This window comes from Marmota marmota, unplaced genomic scaffold (genome assembly GCF_001458135.2).
Source record: "Marmota marmota marmota unplaced genomic scaffold, marMar, whole genome shotgun sequence".
NCBI classification, from domain to species: Eukaryota; Metazoa; Chordata; class Mammalia; order Rodentia; family Sciuridae; genus Marmota; species Marmota marmota.
In genome coordinates this window covers 46,145,534-46,154,794 of record NW_026000108.1, presented here as the reverse complement: position 1 = coordinate 46,154,794, position 9,261 = coordinate 46,145,534, and the positions used below count along the sequence as shown (strand labels likewise).

The window sequence follows — 9,261 nt, the reverse complement described above, 5'->3', positions numbered from 1 at the left end:
TCTGAAGACCCTACAGCCTGACACTAGACACTAACAAACCTCATTTCAATTCTTGTCTGCTTCTGTGAACCTTTGATCTGTGTCCTTATTTGAATGCTTAGTAATTTGCCTGTGTAGTTTGGTGGCTGCTGAAACAAACCACAGTGTCTTTGGATATTATTCTTTGGACAATGAGCTCCTTCTTCGGAGCCCTATGTTTAGGGAATGTCAGTTGTTTTCAACTGTATTTGTTATGGTCCTATTTTTCTCCTCTTACCCACTGGCCAGGCTACTTGGTCATTACACTTTTTCCTAGACAGAACTCATTTAGCATCTGATGTTGTTAGAGACAATTTTTAGTGTATTTTCCAGAGATACTGTGCCTGACAAAAAGCATCTGGTTGTATAGAATGTACATGCTTTGAATCAGAAAGACTGGTGGATTTATCTCCTTTAAGAAGTCCCCAGGGATTAGCAACCTCCAATCATTAGTGAAATGAGATTGATTTTTCTATATGCATATATGGAAAGACAAAGCTTCCCTTGGGGGAAACTACCCACAAGAAGGTATCTTTTCCAGTAGAACAGATCTAGTACTTAGGAGCAAAGAAAGACCTTGTGACAGTGGTTGTTCCCATTTTTTGAAAGACTGATGCAAACCTGTATATACCCTCTTTTGAGCAGATTTTGCCTTGTTGTGCTGTATCTCTTGGGAACAAGATGTTTTATGCTCCTCCACTCATTCCCTACTCTGCATTTCTCAATACACACCTGGAGCATAAGAAAGCAAGCTGTGAATACAATTTGTACAACTCTTTTATAATATTCCATTAGCATTGTTGTAATGCTATTCTTCTTGGATACAAACATAGCAACAGCATTCCTACTTTTTGTCTACCTACCTTTGACTGACAATCTCATGCTTTTACTAAAGGAATCCCAATAAGCTTACATATTCTTACATATTCAGGTTGAAACAATACCATTGATAGCACTTCTTATTTATGAAACCAATTATATTCTCATGTGCATTGCTTTGCATTTTTGCATAGAACTTCTCATTATTACCTTGTAAGAATTTTTGTGAACTCTATTTTCATTCCCCCCTCTCTCTTTTTAAAACTTTTTAAAAAATCCATTTGCACTGCTGTGTGTGAACAATCTTCTCCTTACGTTTATCATAATAAGGCATTTGCAGATAACTTCTTTGACCCTACACCTTCCTTCTCTTAATTTCCTTTTTATAACACAAGTTAACCTGTTTTTTTAGTCTGTCTCCTTTTCTTTGGGCGTGTTTCATAGTGTTTCAACAGGCAACCTGGAATAATGTTGTTTAAGTGCTTTATATGTTTGGGTCTTCTAGATAGTGAAGCACATTAATTTTATTTTACAAATAGACAAAAAATGAACCTCACAGAATTTAAGTGACTTCCTATGGCCAAATCATTAGCAAATTATAAAATCAGATCTGGAAAGGGGTCTTCAGATTTCAAGACCAATTTTCTTTGAATGATGCTATGAAATGACGGACTGCTATTCTCTCTTCAACTTGTTTATTGGTGGGAGAGCAAAGACATGAGTGTATAAGTGTTCGTTAACTTTTTGTATAGTCATTTTATATAACTGCTGGATTCATTGAAGAGGGGTAGCGAAAACTCAAACTGTAATCCATAACTGTCTTCAATTCCATCATTATTCTTCTATGCTAAGGTCTTGATCTAATTAAGTTGTCATCACCCAGTTAAAGTATGGTTAGAGGGCATTTTATGAAGTTTAGTTAAAGAGGAGAGAAAATGAGGAATTAATTATCTGACACAACAGTATCACAGATTTGTTTGTTGACATGTAATTTTAAAGTTAAACCATTTTTAGAAAAGAGCAAGAGATTTTAGTGTGAAGTGAAGAGGATTCCACTGGGGAAAAATAACTTTACATATAAGCCTAGAACTTAAACATCTGAATAATAGTGTAAAATTTAACATTCTGTCTCTTTTTGAACTCTATTTTTTTACAGAGAGGAGAACAATTTGAAAAATTAGGATACTATTATCAATTTCTTTATTATATACATGATTAGGATTAAATATAGATTTAAGCATTCAGCTAACAATGAAATTTCAGTTTTGCTGGACTGAAAAAAAAATTTTAGTTTTGCTGAAAATGTATTTTAACCAATTAACTAGGTATAAAGTTGAACGTAAATATAGGTGTATGTTGTTCATTAAATCAAAAATTTCAATGGAACTAAATTGTGGATTGGGTTTAGTTATGGAGAGATTTTAGTCTTTTCTCTCCTTATGTTTAGTGTCCTGCTAGTGGATCAAATTAAAAATATAAACATGGTATTATCACTGTTGATTATTAGTAACATTGCTTTTTTCCTCAAGTTGAAAACCTTAGAGAAATAATCTAATCTTCCTGTTCTTGAGATGTGGTAGCAATTTTGTCACTCATCAACTTGACCTTAATATAGGTATAAATTTCTTGGCTCATTGTTGGGTTATGTTCCAGAAAACTCATTATAACTTGAAAATACCATTGAATCAAGATGGATTTAATTGACCTAACTTATTGAACATCATAGTTTAGCCTAGCTTTACTTCATATATTCTCATAACACTTACATTATTGTATAGCATGGCAAAAATAATCTAACATGAAGCTTATTCTATAATAAAATGTTAAATATTTCATGTGAAAACACAGATGAGTGTTTGTAGATATAAAAGGATTCAAAACACAAAACACAATATTCAAAAGATGCTAGTAACACGGTACAGTGTAGTCCATTGTTTGTTTACCCTAGTGATGGCATGGCTAAATGGCAGCTGTGGCTCACTGCCATTACCTGGTATTGGAAGAAAATATACCCTGCTTTGTTAGCCCCAAGAAAAAGTCCAAAAACTGAAATTTGTTTCTACTGAACATGTATGACTTTCATACCATTGAAAGTCAAAATATCACAAGTGAAACCATCACGAATTGGGGATTTTTTCTTTCTTTCTTCAATTGCTATTAAATTTATTTTTTCACATCACCTTGACTACCTGTAATTTCCATTTATTCTCTAATTACTATAATTTGAATCACAGTAATAACTTTATAACTGATCTCTCTGCTTCCAGGCTCTGGTCTTCTAACTTATCTTTCATATTATTGTTAGTTTAACCATGGTAATGTATTTCTTTCATGTCAGTTATAATGTCCAGTAAGTTATAATGAGTTTAGGTGTCTATAAACATCTAGATGGCAACACTGAAAAGTTGACTGTGATATTCTGGAGAGAAAGCTACTGGAGAGATAACTGAAGGTTACAGATAGAGAAGAGGATCAATATATATCAAAGAGAGGGAAGTGCAAGAATAGGAACAAGCAAATTAATCAGTGAAGCTAACTTTACCATGACTTTAAAAATTTTTACTATGATGCAATTTTTACTGTGAGAAATATTTTGTATGTTTTGGTCAGGTATACATTCAAAGGTACAATAATCTACAAATATGCATACTCACTGCACATACACATACACAAATGTGTTGACTAACAATGCAAAATATAGCTAGTGTAATGCATTTTACATTTAAAAGTCTATTCTATGTCATAAAGAAAAAAAAACAAATTCCTAATGGGGGAGGCTATGCATATGTTGGAGGAAGGGGGATATGGGAAAGCTCTCTATCTTCTGCTTCTCTGCTGTGAACCTAAAACTGTTCTAAAAAACAATGTCTATTAAAGTTGGAAACAAATAAAACTGCCAACCAAAAAAACTCTTGAATGTCTGGTAGTAATTCATTCATGGCTACCATGAAGCCTTGATCTGGCTTTTGGAAAATATTTCTACATAGAAAAGTAGTAGGCTTGTGCTATTAAGACCTGGAAGGGGTTTTAAAGCATGATTAATCAAATGCAGCAGAGAGATAAGATGATGATTAAAGGCCTTGCTTGGATTTAATAACCAAAAAGTGATAAAAATGAGGTGATTATTGCTGTGCTGATTCTAGTGACCACTAGTGGGATGAAACTAGACTGCTAAGGATAAAGGAATGATGAAGACAAAAAGATTATCTCTCTAAAAGCCTGCTCTACAGATTTGTAAACTGATTCATAAAGGATAAGAAATTTCCCCAAATTTGCATAGCTCCTGGTGACAGAACCAGGATTGAAACCTATTCTTATCATGCTCTAAATCTACAGTTTCCCCATCAGTAACAAGAGGGCATAGCTGATGAAACCTGTGGTGGGATTGATGCTATGCCTCATATCCTGTTTCCCATTACCTTTTCTCTGTTCCTCTAGCTACATCCTTCATTTGAACATCTATTGAATGGTATTTCTTGTACTTACAACCTAGTTTTCAAATATAGTTGGCCCTCAGTATCCACTGGTTTCACATCTGCAATTCAATCAACTGCCAATCAAAAATAATTTTTAAAAATTGTATCTGTACTGAACATATACAGACTTTTATCTTGCCATTACCCCCTGCACAATACAATGTAACAACTCTTTACATAGCATTTACATCGTATTAAGTACTATAAGTAATCTTAGGATGACAAAGTATACAGGAATATAAACTTAGGCTATTAGCAAATATTATGTTATTTTAAAGGGACTTGAGCATCTACAGATTTTGGTAACTGCAGGTTATCCTGGAACCAATCTTTCCAGAGAAATTTAACAGAAATCTGTAAAGCTTGTTATTCTAATTATATTATGTATCTTATCTGTATCACTAGGCTTTTCACTTCGTATTTCAGTGGAATATAGTGTTCTATTATTTTGTTGATGATTAGGGTCAGGGTTATTATAGTCCCTGTTATTTTGGATCTGAAATATTCCCCAAAGTTCATGTGCTAAAAGCGTGGTTGCCAGCTTGTGTTGTTATTGGGAGGTGGTGTAAACTTCAGGAGGTAGGACAATGTTAGAGGAAGTAGGTTACTGGGCCAGTCCTCTGAAGACTGTATTTTATCCCTAGCCCCTTTCTTTCTTTCTCTTAATCTCTTTTGGTTTCTGGCCACTATGAGTGAGCAGCTTTGCCCCCCGCCCCCCAAACACACCATAATGTTATCTGACTTATCACGGTCCCATAGTACCAAGTTGCTATGGACTGAACTCTGAAAGCCTGAGCCAACATAAATCTTTCCCACTTTAAATTATTTTTCTAAGGTATTTTGTTACAGTTACTGAAGTTGAGTAATACACTCCCCCACAGCACTTAGCATAACCCCTTGTACTCACTGTTCAATAATCCTTTCTTTCTCTCTGACCACTTGTGCCCTTTCCTTCTGTTACTCTCTGGCTTCCAGTTATACCCAACACGAATGATTTTGGAGGCCTGAAAATCCAGCTGAACTGGTGTTCAATGATTACCTGATAGACAAGAGCTATAAAGGGTGGTGCAAACACAGGCAGATGGGGCAGTATGTGAAGCAGGCTCTGGCCAGGGCTTGCTGGCACTGACATAATCACATCATGTCTTATGAGAAAGAAAAGGCCAACCTGGCAGGAGTGAAGAAAGCTTTGGTCAAGTATAGCTCTGCCAATGTGGAAGATGCCATAGAACCTGGTGCTAAGGGTAGTAATATTTAAACACCAATCTCACTGGATATGATAAAGAGGAGGAAAGTGAAGAGGCAAAGGAGAGAATGTCTGGCACAGTGAGAGTCAAAGAAAGACAAAAAACCTGTGCTTGTTGCCAAGTCTTATTTATCTTTGGATAATGAGACAGATATGGCAAAATTAAAGGAGTGTATGAGAATCATTTATGCAGACAGCTTGGTCTGGGTATCCTGTATTCTAGTTCTGGTGGGATATGAAATTAAGATACTTTAAATACAGAGTATAGTAGAAGATGATGAAGTCAGCACAGACACACTACAGGAGCAGGTCACTGCTCTTGAGGAATATATACAGTTCATGGACATGGCTGCCTTCAATAATATCTAAATTCCAACCTGGATCTTTGCCCTTAAATAAAAGCTTGAAAAATAAAAGTTTAAAAAAAACACTCAACAAACATTTGTTGTGTAAACAAAAGCACTATATACTTCTTAGTCTTTGAAAAGAGAGTTGCTTTAGGAATTCATGTCAACTGCTTATCTCAGAGTGATTGACATGTGCTATACAGTTAATAATTAATATTAACCTTTTCACTGTTCATTCTATTTTTGTCAAAACTTAATAGGCATGTAGTTTTTTTAAATATTTTTTTTCTAAGTGGCATGATCTTTATCTTTTCTGCTTCCCCCCCCCCCACAAAGTACCTCTAAGTTAACTTGGCTAATTAGAAGAAATATTTTTTCTTTTAATGACCAAATGATACCCTGTGCTTCATTATACTTGACCTTCTTTTGTACCTTCACTATTATTTCCTACCAGATTGGAGCAAGTCTGTCTAAGAACTAAAGGACTCTGCAAATGCATCATAAATATCCTGATGATTACAGCAATTTTTTCATTTTGTAGGTGTGAAAATCTAGTGATAATTGGTTATATTAAAACTGCATTTTTTATTTGTGGTTTAGATTTGTGTTTCATTTTAGTTAGTGTTTTTATAGGAGCTGCAAATTTTATAGACTAAATATACATCTTGAAGCTTGAAGTTCCAAATTTATTTTGTCTGTAATTAAAAACTTTCTTGTTTTATGAATTTTTAAATCTAGCCTTATGAAGCCCAGTCAGGTTTAATGTGGTTTCTTAAGCAAAGATTCTTTGCATCTTTTACATTCTTAACATTATTCTGAAGAAACCCCTTCTTTCTTAAAGTACAAGAAGGAAATATTGGGAAACCATATTTTTCCTGAGCAGCAATATCTGAGGAATAAAGGTGTTGGTTGACTCTAAAATAATTCTTTTTCAGGAATTTTAAATTCTGTTCATAATGCATGTATTATCCTTCTTTGAATAAAAAGAGGAAAAAGGCAGTTTAGTGCTTACTCTGTCATTTAGAATGCTGGGTACTTCTATCATAAGTGTACCTTTGAAAAATCAATAGTTTTTTCAATAGTTAGTATATATTATACAAAATTCTAAATCTATAAATTAAATTTAGTGAAAATTATCTTCTTTTACCCACATTCTTTCAGATACTTTTGTTTTCTTGGAATCAATACTTCTTTTTTTCCTTGTATATTTTTCAGGAATATCTGTATAAGCATTAAGTTTGAAATCAGATCTTTTATTAGTACAAAATATTTACTCTTGTTAGTTGTAAAGAGTACAAAGTTTTAGGCAAAAAAAAGGGGGTTAATGTGATTATCTCAAATATTTGTCTCTTTGGGGTTGCGTATCTTTAATGTCCTGCAAATCATAGGGTAGTAGAAAGCTCATGGTCTTTGGTATGCTATAGGCCTGGAATTTGGAAAGTTAGTCCTTGAACATTAGTTGAATTCTTAGAACTTAAGTTTGCTTATTTGGAATTCAACTGCATAAAATTACACACTGCAGGGCAGAAGGAGTATCTTTTTTTTTTTTTTAAAGAGAGAGAGAGAGACAGAGAGAGAGAGGGAGAATTTTAATATTTATTTTTTTAGTTATCGGCGGACACAACATCTTTGTATGTGGTGCTGAGGATTGAACCCGGCCCGCACGCATGCCAGGCGAGCGCGCTACCGCTTGAGCCACATCCCCAGCCTGGAAGGAGTATCTTTATGTCAGGCTACCCTGTGTATGGTCCATGGTTTATTACTTCTTTGACACTGGGAAAATTATTTAAATATCTCTGTGTGTTACATTCTTTAGCAATATCATGGGGGATATTAATACTAATTTTATGGATATATTGAAAAATAAATGACAAATTACATGTGCTAGCTGTTAGTATCAAATACTATTTAGTAATTTGTATTAGTGGGGTTGATTAAATAAATTAGATACTATCTGCAAAATACTTGACACACACCCTATTTACCATTAACATGTTGCTTTATAAATCAAAACAGTATACTGAGGAATAAACTTTATAAATCAAAACAGTATACTGAGGAATAAGCTGGATATATTATTTTTGTATGTGAAGTTAAAATGATAGAAATTTGATTTAATAAAAAGCTTAGAGTTGGGGCTGGGGTTGTGGCTCTGTGGTAAAGTGCTCACCCTAGCACGTGCAAGGCTCTGAGTTCGATCCTCAGCACCACATATAAATAAATAAAATAAAGGTATTGTGTCCAACTACAACTAAAAATAAATAAATAAATAAATATTAAATAAAAAATAAATAAATATTTTGAAAAAGATTACAGTTGAACAGTCTCTTTTGTTTTCAGTGATCCATGAGAATGGTGGTTACGATATATTAGATTTTTTTTTTGTGTGTGTGTGTGTGTGTGTGTGTGTGTGATGCTGGGGATTGAACCCAGGGCCTTGTGCATGTAAGGCAAGCACTCTACCAACTGAGCTGTATCCCTGGCTCAACATATTAGAATTTAATTGTTTCATTTTATTTATGTTTGCAAAATATTTTTCTTTGTTCCATGATAAGGAATAAGGAAAGTTAGAGAAAGGAGAATGGTATCTTCATAGATTATAGAATAAAATATATAGTCAATTTTTATATAAAAGGGTAAAAATGATAGCTGCTCTTAGAGGAAAAAAAGTATTTTATATAAGGAATACTCTTTTCTTATTGGTTATTCAAAACATTACAAAGCTCTTCACATATCATATTTCATACATTCGATTCAAGTGGGTTATGAGCTCCCATTTTTACCCCAAATACAGATTGCAGAATCACATCGATTACACATCCACATTTTTACATAATGCTATATTAGTAACTGTTGTATTCTGCTACCTTTCCTATCCTCTACTATCCCCCCTCCCCTCCCGTCCCATCTTCTCTCTCTACTCCATCTGCTGTAATTTAATTCTCTCCCTTGTTTTTTTCCCTTTCCCCTCACAACCTCTTATATGTAATTTTGTATAACAATGAGGGTCTCCTTCCATTTCCATGCAATTTCCCTTTTCTCTCCATTTCCCTCCCACCTCATGTCTCTGTTTAATGTTAATCTTTTCCTCATGCTCTTCCTCCCTGCTTTGTTCTTAGTTTCTCTCATTATATCAAAGAAGACATTTGGCATTTGTTTTTTTAGGGATTGGCTAGCTTCACTTAGCAATAATCTGCTCTAATGCCATCCATTTCCCTGCAAATTCCATGATTTTGTCATTTTTAGTGCTGTGTAATACTCCATTGTGTATACATGCCACATTTTTTTTATCCATTCATCTCTTGAAGGGCATCTGGGTTGGTTCCGCAGTCTAGCTATTGTGAATTGTGCTGCT

General features: G+C 34.2%; 1 pseudogene; it reads left to right on the top strand.

Annotated features, from left to right (window-relative positions):
* The first annotated feature begins 5,445 nt into the window (after nt 1–5,445).
* On the top strand, nt 5,446–5,928 carry LOC125610842 (annotated as a pseudogene).
* The last annotated feature ends 3,333 nt before the right edge of the window (nt 5,929–9,261 follow it).